Raw genomic sequence first — 10010 nt, 5'->3', positions numbered from 1 at the left:
TTTGCGAGAGAGACAATGAGAGACAGAGAGCATGAGAGGGAGGAGGGGGAAAATATTTATATTGATTCAACAATTCCATACATAACCCATTGCTCATCATGACAAGTGTGCTCAGTAGGAGAATATTTTAATTACTCTCCATACTAAGCCTTTCTTGGTATGAAACATGACTGAGTAAAAATTTTTTAAATATTGAAAATATGACTACATAAAAATTTTAAATGTCTACACAGTGAAAGATACCATACACAAAGTTAAGATGATAAATGAAAAATGGAGAAAGTATTTGCAACATATATAATAGGCAGATAACGCCAGTATAGGTGGTATTTAAGAACACAGGCTCTATGAATGAGATTGCATAGGTTCAAATACTCACCAAACCACATTCTAGTGTTCTGACCTTAGGAAGTTACTTAACTCTTTCGGGCCTCAAGTTCCTTCATTTATAAAATGGAGATAATAAAATCTACTTGCTTGGGTTAGCTGAGAGCTATTATTATTGCCTATAATATATAAAGGATTAATTAAATCAATTTTAAAAGAGGGCAACCGATCCACTAAATGCTCAACATCAATAAAAACCTATCTACCCTTTGCATAATTTTCAGCTACTCTCTGGCACAGTTTCAATATATCAGTCAAATTGTCCTAATCTATATTCCTTATATTTCTTTGCTCCATATTTTACTGTCACTGTTACCTCAGTCTAAAATTTCTCCATCTAGTCTCTGCACATGAAAATATTACCCATATTTTAAAGATTATTTATTTATTTATTTATTTGAGAGAGAATGAGATAGGGAGCATGAGAGGGGGTAGGGTCAGAGGGAGAAGCAGACTCCCCGCCGAGCAGGGAGCCCGATGCGGGACTCGATCCCGGGACTCCAGGACCACGACCTGAGCCGAAGGCAGTCGCCCAACCAACTGAGCCACCCAGGTGCCCCACCCATATTTTAAATCCCAACACAAATCCTGCCTTCTCTATAGTGTGCTTGGTTAGTCAGCCAAAATGATGCATTCTCTCTGAATTTCTAAGGATGCCTTATAATACTAGTTTCTAGATATAATCCAACCTTGTTTTGTCCAGTGTAATGTATGTACATGTTTTATCTCCTATAAAAATTTGTAAATTTTCACAGACTAACATCACATGTTCTATTTCTGTATCCTTGCAGTGCATAGTAAGTATTCACTGTATAAATGTTTCATTTTTTTGTTTGTTTGTTTTCCCCCATAACACAGATCTACTACAGGGAAATCAGTGCGAGGATATACAGAATTACCGCACCCATAATCTGTCCACCTATTCTCTCCCCCAACCCATCTCCACCCACCCCATACACATGAAGTAACAAACTTTTACAAACAGCACATAGCTCCTTTATTTATTTACACTTAACTATAAGTACATGAAACATGATCTGAACTTTGTTTTTAAAAGCCACAATGTGGAGTATAGTTTGAAGGGGGGATGATGGGTGGAAGAATTAAGGAAACAATTTCAGTCTAGGTGAGAGATGATGGTGATTAGGACAGGATGGTAGCAGAGGAGATCAAGAGAAGGCATCAGATTCCAGATACATTTTGAAGGTAGAAGCAGTAGATTTCCATACAGACTGAAGATAGCGTGAGAGAAAGAAGTCAAAGATGATGCCAAATTCTAAGATATCAGCTGTACCACAGACTTCAGAGAATAAGCAGTCCAGATCAGAACAGGATGATGGAGGGCTGAGGAGCATAGGATTCCAAATGGGTTGGACACAAAATCTCATAGTTGGATATTTATAAAATTATATTAATAGGCATAACAGATATAGTGGAGTATGTACAAAAAAATAAGAACAGATACATAGAAAACAAACCAATAAACAAACTAGGCAATTATTAATCTCAGGACAAAAAATAACTATGTAAGAAAAGGCATATAAGCATAGATTTATCTAGGCTTTCCAGGAAACATTTTATAGTATTAATAATGTAAACACAGACTTAATGATTCAGCAAAAAAATATGACCTAACTCTACTGGAAGGATGAGGGCAGGAGAAAAAGTACGAAGCACTAAATAAATTCTGAATTGCCATAACAGGAAGTCAATAGATGAAGTAGAAAATTGTCAAAATAAGAAATAGGATTATAAGCATATTCAGAGATGGAGGTAAACACAGAGGAAATCACTAACAATAGTTGAAAAAGGGAAGCCTATAGAATAGGGATTCCAAAATTTTAACATGAATAAGAATCATATTTTACTGGGCCCCATCCTCAAAGATTCTGATTCAGTAGGTTGGGGTGGACTCCATGAATATGCATTTCCAAGAAGCTCTTAACAATGCTGCTGGTCCCAGGCCCAAACTTTGAGAACTATTGTAAGAAGTAGACTAGGGAATTAGAATGAGTTAGGCAAAAGACAACTGTTTTTCATTATAATTATTATAATTATTTTTGTACAGTGATTCTCAAACTTGGCTGCTCATTGCAATCACCTGGGGAACCTTGAAAACTAGTGATGCCTAGATCCCATTGGCAGATGTTGTGATATAATTGATCTAGATACAGTCTGGTGTTGGCAGTTTTAACAGGTCTCCAGCTAATTTTTTTTTTTAAGATTTTATTTATTTATTTGATAGAGACATAGCGAGAGCAGGAACACAAGCAGGGGGAGTGGGAGAGGGAGAAGCAGGCTTCCCGCAGAGCAGGGAGCCTGATGTGGGACTCGATCCCAGGACTCTGGGATCATGACCTGAGCCGAAGGCAGATGCTTAACGACTGAGCCACTGAGGCGCCCTCCAGCTAATTTTTTAAAAGATTTTATTTACTATTTATTTATTTATTTATTTATTTATTTATTTATTTACTTATTTTAGAGAGAGAGAGAGTGGGGGGGGTGGGCAGAGGGAGAGAGAGAGGGAGAATCTCAAGCAGACTCTACCCTGAGCGTGGAGCCCAATGTGGGGCTCAATCTCACAACCCTGAGATTATGACCTGAGCTGAAATCAAGAGTCTGACACCCAATTAACTGAGCTACCCAGGCACCCCTCTCTGAATAAATTTAATGGATGTGTAAGATGGAGGACTACTTTTTTAGTATAATTTTAACTATGTGCATGAATTAATTTTTAATATAAAATCAATTATCTGTATGGTGTGCATGGGAGTGGGAAGAATGCAAAACTAAGAGTCAGAAGATGTGGGATCACATTTGGTATGATCTTCTGCCATAAGTTAGCTGTATGTTCTTGGGAAAGTCACCTAATATTTACGGGCTTTAGTTCCCCCATATGTAAAATTAGGATGCTGGACTAGTTATTCTCAAATGTTCAACTTCACATTTTTTGGAATAATAGCTGTAATGTTCTATGCCATAAAATCTGAAAATTTAAAAAGTATACAGCAACAAAAGTTCTCCATATGATGCTGAGAGTGATTATCATTAGTTATTAGACTATATCATAAATATTTTCATTATTTCTTTTTAACTAATATTATTTTTCATATGTACATATCACTTTTTCCCAGTTACCTATTTGTTGTATTCAGTCCAATAATCAATTCATCCTGGAAAAGAAAGATGAAAACAGTTGAGATGAATTTATATTTGATGGCAGAGCAGTATAGCACTGTCATTTCTCCAAAACATCATTTGCTAAATTGCATTCAATAAAATAACAAAATAACCCATCTTTTGCTCATTGAGAGTTATTTTCTCAATAGTAGTGATGAGCAGATCCTGATCCTTCTACAGTCTGTATACCTTTTCCTACAAGTAGCACCTACCTCTAAGATATCTCTGTTCCTCAGGCACCTGGCTGGCTTAGTCAGTGGAGCACGTGACTCTCGATCTCAGAGGCATGAGTTCAAACTCCATGTTAGGAAAAGAGCTTACTTAAAAAAAAAAGGATACCTCCTCCAGGCTAATTTTAAGGGGGCAATGTGTGGTCATAAATCCAGGCAAAACAAAGTAATTGATTAGAGTGGTGGCTAAGCTCCCTAGTGACTCCTTACCCTGATTTTCCTAGAGGCTTAATATATAATTGTGCTGTCAACTCTCAGTCATGAATACTAACAAAGGGAAATTTGGGGAATGAGGATTGATACAGATGATCCAATCTATTGGATTAACTTTACAATGCATTATATAGAGAGAACTTCCAATGTCTTCATAATTAGGTTTTCTTTAGAATAATTTAAAATCAGTTTTCATTCCTTGAGTCAATAAGTCAATAGAGATTGTTGTTATTATGTATGTAGAGAGGGGAACCTGGTCTAAAACAAAAAAATCAGTTGCCCATTATTACAGATGGATTATGAAGAGTAAGTTGTTTATAAAAGTAAATATATTCATGTGCATATGTGTTTGCCCATGACTTTGACCTCCTGCCTTTTGAGGAACTTTTTTGTCCAGATGGAAGTCAGAAGCTATAGTGATATAGTGCTGAAACAAAAGGTGAATTCTAAAATGAAATGAGGTCAGAGCCCTGTGCCATGATTTTGCAGGTAGTTAAAAATGAACTGAGAAGTCACCATCTGGTGGGAGGCATCTTAGGGAAGCAGCCACCTTCTGCTGGACATAAATAGAATAAAACCTTGTTGAGTTATTTATTCTTAGATGGTTGTGATCATGTTTGGCTCTTCCGCAGAAATCTACCCATCTTACGATCTCATACTTGTAGGATGGATGCTCTTAGCTAATTCCGGGCTAGTTAATCAATTAATTCGTTCTGAGAAGTTTTGGGAGGAAGTCCCCTCTCTCAACACCTACGTTTGCCTTACCTCTCCAGGTAAAATATGAATGTGTTATCAGATATTAGACTTTTCTTGTCCATCCTTCTAGAAACACTAATCAAGAAATTTCAGGTGAGGTAGGAAAGTAGCTCAGCACCAAGAAGAAGAAAAACTGGGAGGCTAGTGGGATCTTGTACTTCCCCTGCAATCACAGCCTCTATGTGTAAGGGCTAGAAAATACACACCTACTTTTAGAAAGCAATTTATATGCGAAAGGAGATTTCAGCTCTGTTTTCTTACAGAAAAATATTGAGTATCATTCAAAATCATTTGAAGGCGATTTACAAATAATATAAAAAAAGAAGTAATCTGTACAATAAACAAGAATGCTAACTCATATTTGTAGAGGGTTTTTTTAAGATTTTATTTTTTTATTTATTTGACAGAGAGAGAGAGACAGCGAGAGAGGGAACACAAGCAGGGGGAGTGTGAGAGGGAGAAGCAGGCGTCTCTCAGAGCAGAGAGCCCAATGTGGGGCTCGATCCCAAGACCCTGGGATCATGACCTGAGTCGAAGGCAGACACCTAATGACTGGCCACCCAGGCGCCCCTGTAGAGTGTTTTATAAGTGTTTTCACAAAAATGATCTTATTCCTCATAACAACCCTGTGAGGTAGGTAAAGTAAGAAACTGAGATCCAAAGAGATTAAAAATGGAGCACCAGCATGTATATAGCTAGTACATGGAGGAAAGAAAGAAAGATGAAAGTGTTTGCTTTGAAGTGACCATACTAAAAACTACCATTTATTGAACACTTACTATGTTCAATCATTTTAAGGATATTATTGCATTATAAAAATATTATTATTATTTTTTAAAAGAACTTTTATTTATTTATTTATTTATTTATTTATTTATTTATTTATTTATTTATTTGACAGAGAGAGACACAGTGAGAGAGGGAACACAAGCAGGGGGAGTGGGAGAGGGAGAAGCAGGCTTCCTGCAGAGCAAGGAGCCCGATGCGGGGCTCGATCCCAGGACCCCGGGATCATGACCTGAGCCGAAGGCAGACGCTTAACGACTGAGCCACCCAGGCACCCCAAAATATTATTATTTTTTAAAGCCCAAAGATGAGTATCTACTAACAAAAGGAAAATGAAAAACTGACTTGCTAAAATTCTTAATTCAGCAAAAAGATTTAGGGCAGATGATGATGATGATGATGATAAGTATCATTTGCCGAACAGCTAGTATTTGCCAGACACTGTTCTAAGCACTTAATCTACCCAATGAGACAGATATAATTTATCTCATTTACACGTGAAAAAAAATATAAGGCACAGAGAGATTGACTTGCACGCTGTGTAATGGGATTACACAGTTGGTTAAATGATGGAATATTCTAGTATATGTGATGGGATACCAGATATCTGCTTAATTGGTTTTTCACTTTTAAATAATTCTTTAACTATCATGGAAACTCACCTATTGCAGACCTAACAAGATAACTGGTATTTTAAACAATTTATTTGTTTCCCACTACTCTTTTTAACTTTTCAATGTGAGTTGTTTTCCTCCTACCCTTGGATTAAAGCTCAGGCAGGCCCCATATATTTTCTGACCACCATTAAGTAAAGTCCTACAATCATGTTAGGTCACAAATACAGTCCGAGTACATTATTATAAATGACCAACAACAGGTAATAATCAAAATGCCAACATTGTTTTAACATTAAAATCTTTCTACCTCTCCCAACAAGGGCCTGTTGCAGGCTAGACATCTGCAAGTTGGGAGTGAGAGAAGTCCTCCTTTTTTTCCCTGCTCTTCTTTCCCTAGCATATTAAGAATGGTTTCTGATTTTTGGTTTCCAACAGAGTTGAAGTTGGGATGGGGAGGGGAGAAGATATGAAAAGAATGAGAAAGGTCGTATATGACTATTACTGTTGTGAGGTGTCTTTGTGTTCTCTGTGACTGGAAGATGTGTAACTGACTTTTTTCACATGGGACATTTTTATTGGCTATTTGGAAATCTTTGACCCTGTTAAAGGCCTCTCAACTTGAGCGCCCTTGACCTGGGTGAATGGATTTTATTCTGGCAGTTAATTTATTCTCCCAGCTCCTAGATTCCCACAGCACATCTCCACTTCCCTTCTTCTGAGGTCCTTATTACCCTTCCAAGTAGCAATATTGGATAGAATCTAGTACAGATGCAGTGCTGGCTAAGGCAATTGCTTTTAAAGCTAGCTTTAACATTCACCCCTCATCCCATTTCCCTTTCGCAATGTGATTTTTCCACTCCTCCCGTGAAGAAATGGGGTCTATTTTCCTTCCTTTTGAAACTGGGATGATCCTAATAAAATGAAGCAAAGTGATTCTATGTGACTTCCAGGCCTAGAATTTAAGAGACCTTACAGTTTCCATTTTTACACTTTTGAAGCCTGAGTCATCATGTAAATTAGTCCAATTACTCTGCTGGAGAGAGAGGCTCTGCCAGACCCCAGGTAATCCGGTCATGCCAGCTGAGGCACCAGATACAGGAGTGAAGACGTTTTAGATTCTCCAGCAACACAGAGCAGACATACTCCAGCCAACACGATAGAGACAAGCCAGCCCTGAGTCCTGCCGAAATTGCAGAGTTGTAAGCAAATATATTACTGTTTCTTGTTTTTAAGTTCTTATATTTTGGGCTGGTGTTTGCATTTGGTTTTGTTGTAGCAGTAATAAATAACTGATACAAAGGTTATCTGATTTATAGTAAAGTACTCATGTATTCCTTAACCCAGCATACTCTGGTAGAGCAGAAAGCACTCCTTCATTCTCCTGCTAAAGCTATTGAGGAACCCATCTTGCAGATTTCCCAAGTAGAGTCAAACAGCAATCTAATAAAATTAAACATATACTTAACATATTGCTCCCAGAAACCCCACTTCTAGCCCAAGAAAAATGAAGACATGTTCACACAAAGATCTATATGCAAATTCTTAAAACAGCTTTATTTATAATTGCAAAGACTGGGGAACAACCCGAAAATAATCAACTGGTGATTAGGACAAATTCATTGATAAAACTACTGATATATGCAACAACACAAATGAATCTCAAAAGCAATATGATAATTGAAAGATGGTAGATACAAAAAGCTACATTCTATATGATTCTATTTATATGACATTCTCAAAAAGACAAAACTATAGGGACAAAAATCAAGTCAGTGTTTGTTAGTAGCTGAGAGTATGAGGAAATTGGCTACAAAGGAGCACTTGTGGGGGTGATGATATGGTGTTATTTATATGACTGCATACATTTATCAGAGCTCATAGGATTGTATACCTAAAAAAGACAGGTGCGTTTTACTGTATGTATATCTCAATAAAGCTGAATTAGCAAATAAATAAATAAACCTACTTGTGCCCTTCAATCATGGGAAACACATATCAAGCTAGCCAAATGGTCCCATTGAGGCCCCTTTCACTGGACTCACTTCCAATCCCTTTGGATGGTAAAAGGTGGTAATTACAGCACAACATAGCTGTCTCTAAATTAATCATCATTAAAAATCTTTCAACCTTCCAAAACTCCAAAACTGTTATACTTTTAACATGGGTGAATCATCTAACATATTCTCAGCTATTTCCTTTGAAAATCTGCATCTAGATCACCATACCCTTTGGAATGTGGCCTCTATTGTATCTTGGTGTCTCCATTGAAATTTTTGATCTATTACTCTTTCACATATATTTATATACATTATTGTAAAGTGACACTGCATTTAGAAAAAAAATTTTTCATGTCAATTGCTAGGAAATACTCATTTACCTACATATTTACTATTTGAAATGCTTTTCATTCTTTCCTAAAGATCTGAATTTCTATGTTATCATTTTCCATCTACCTGAAGAACTTGCTTTTGCATTTCTTGCAGCTCAGGTTTATTAGCAATGAATCCTCTTGTTTGTTTGTTTGTTTTTTATCTGAAAATGTACTTTTTTGCCTTCATTATTGAAAGATATATTTGGCTGACTATAGAATTCTGTGTTTCCTGTTTTTTCTTTTAGCAGTTTAAAGATATTGTTCTTCTGTTTTCTAACCTCCTTGTTACTGGTGAGGTGGTTTAAATTGTTTGAATTCATTTGAACATTTGAATTATTCCTCTATACAGTGTGTCATTTTTCTCGGTCCTCTTTCTCAAGATTTTCTATTCACCTTGGGTTTCACTATGATATGACTGGGTGTGGCTTTTCTGCAGGTTTATCCTGATTGGGGCTTTCTGAGATTCTTGAAGCTATAAATTTCTTTCTTTTACCAAACTGAGAAAATTTCAGCCATTATTTCTTCAAATATCTTGTTCTCTCCATTTTCTCTCTTCTTTTCTTCTGGGATTCCAATTATAAAATGTTAACACTTTTTGATATTGTTCCTCAGGTCCTTGAGGTTGTAAATTTTTTTCAATCTTTTCTTTCTGTTCTTTAATTTGTATAACTTCTGTTGACTTTGAGTTCATTAATTCTTTCTTCTGTCATATGCATTCTGTGCTAATCCCATCCAGTGGATATTTTTGTCATATATTGTGTTTTTCAGTCCCAGAATTTTTATTTTTTAGAGTTTCTATTTCCCTACTGAGATTTCTTATCTTTTCATATGTTGTGAGCATATTTTTCTTTATATCCTTAAGCATAGGTATAACAGCTGTTTTAAAATCTGTGTCTGATACTTCCAACATCTGTGTTTTCTTAGAGGTCAAGCTCTGATGATTGTTTTTTCTCTTTAAAATTTTTCATGTTTTCGGGGCGCCTGGGTGGCTCAGTCATTAAGCGTCTGCCTTTGGCTCAGGTCATGATCCCAGGGTCCTGGGATCAAGCCCCACATCAGGCTCCTTGCTCAGCGGGGAGTCTGCTTCTCCCTCTCCCTCTGCCTGCTGTTCTGCCTACCTGTGCTCTCTCTGTCAAATAAATAAATAAAATCTTAAAAAAAATTTTTTTTTCATGTTTTCTGTTTCTTCTTCAAGCAGTTATGGATTGTATTTTAGATATCGTGAGTGATATGTTGTAGAGACTCTAGATTCTGTTATAGTTCGCTGAAAAGTGTTCATTGTTTTAATAGACACTTAAAATAGTGGGACTCAAGCTACCAACTCTCCTGCAATAGGTGGCAACTTAAATCTCAGTACTGTTCTTTATTTTTATTTTTTTTAATTTTTTTTTAAGATTTTATTTATTTATTTGAGACAGAGAGAATGAGAGACAGAGAGCATGAGAGGGAGGAGGGTCAGAGGGAGAAGCA

This window comes from Mirounga leonina, unplaced genomic scaffold, assembly GCF_011800145.1.
Source record: "Mirounga leonina isolate KUSES-001 unplaced genomic scaffold, KU_Mleo_1.0 Mir_126, whole genome shotgun sequence".
Lineage (NCBI taxonomy): Eukaryota > Metazoa > Chordata > Mammalia > Carnivora > Phocidae > Mirounga > Mirounga leonina.
Note: the sequence above shows the minus strand (reverse complement) of the source record.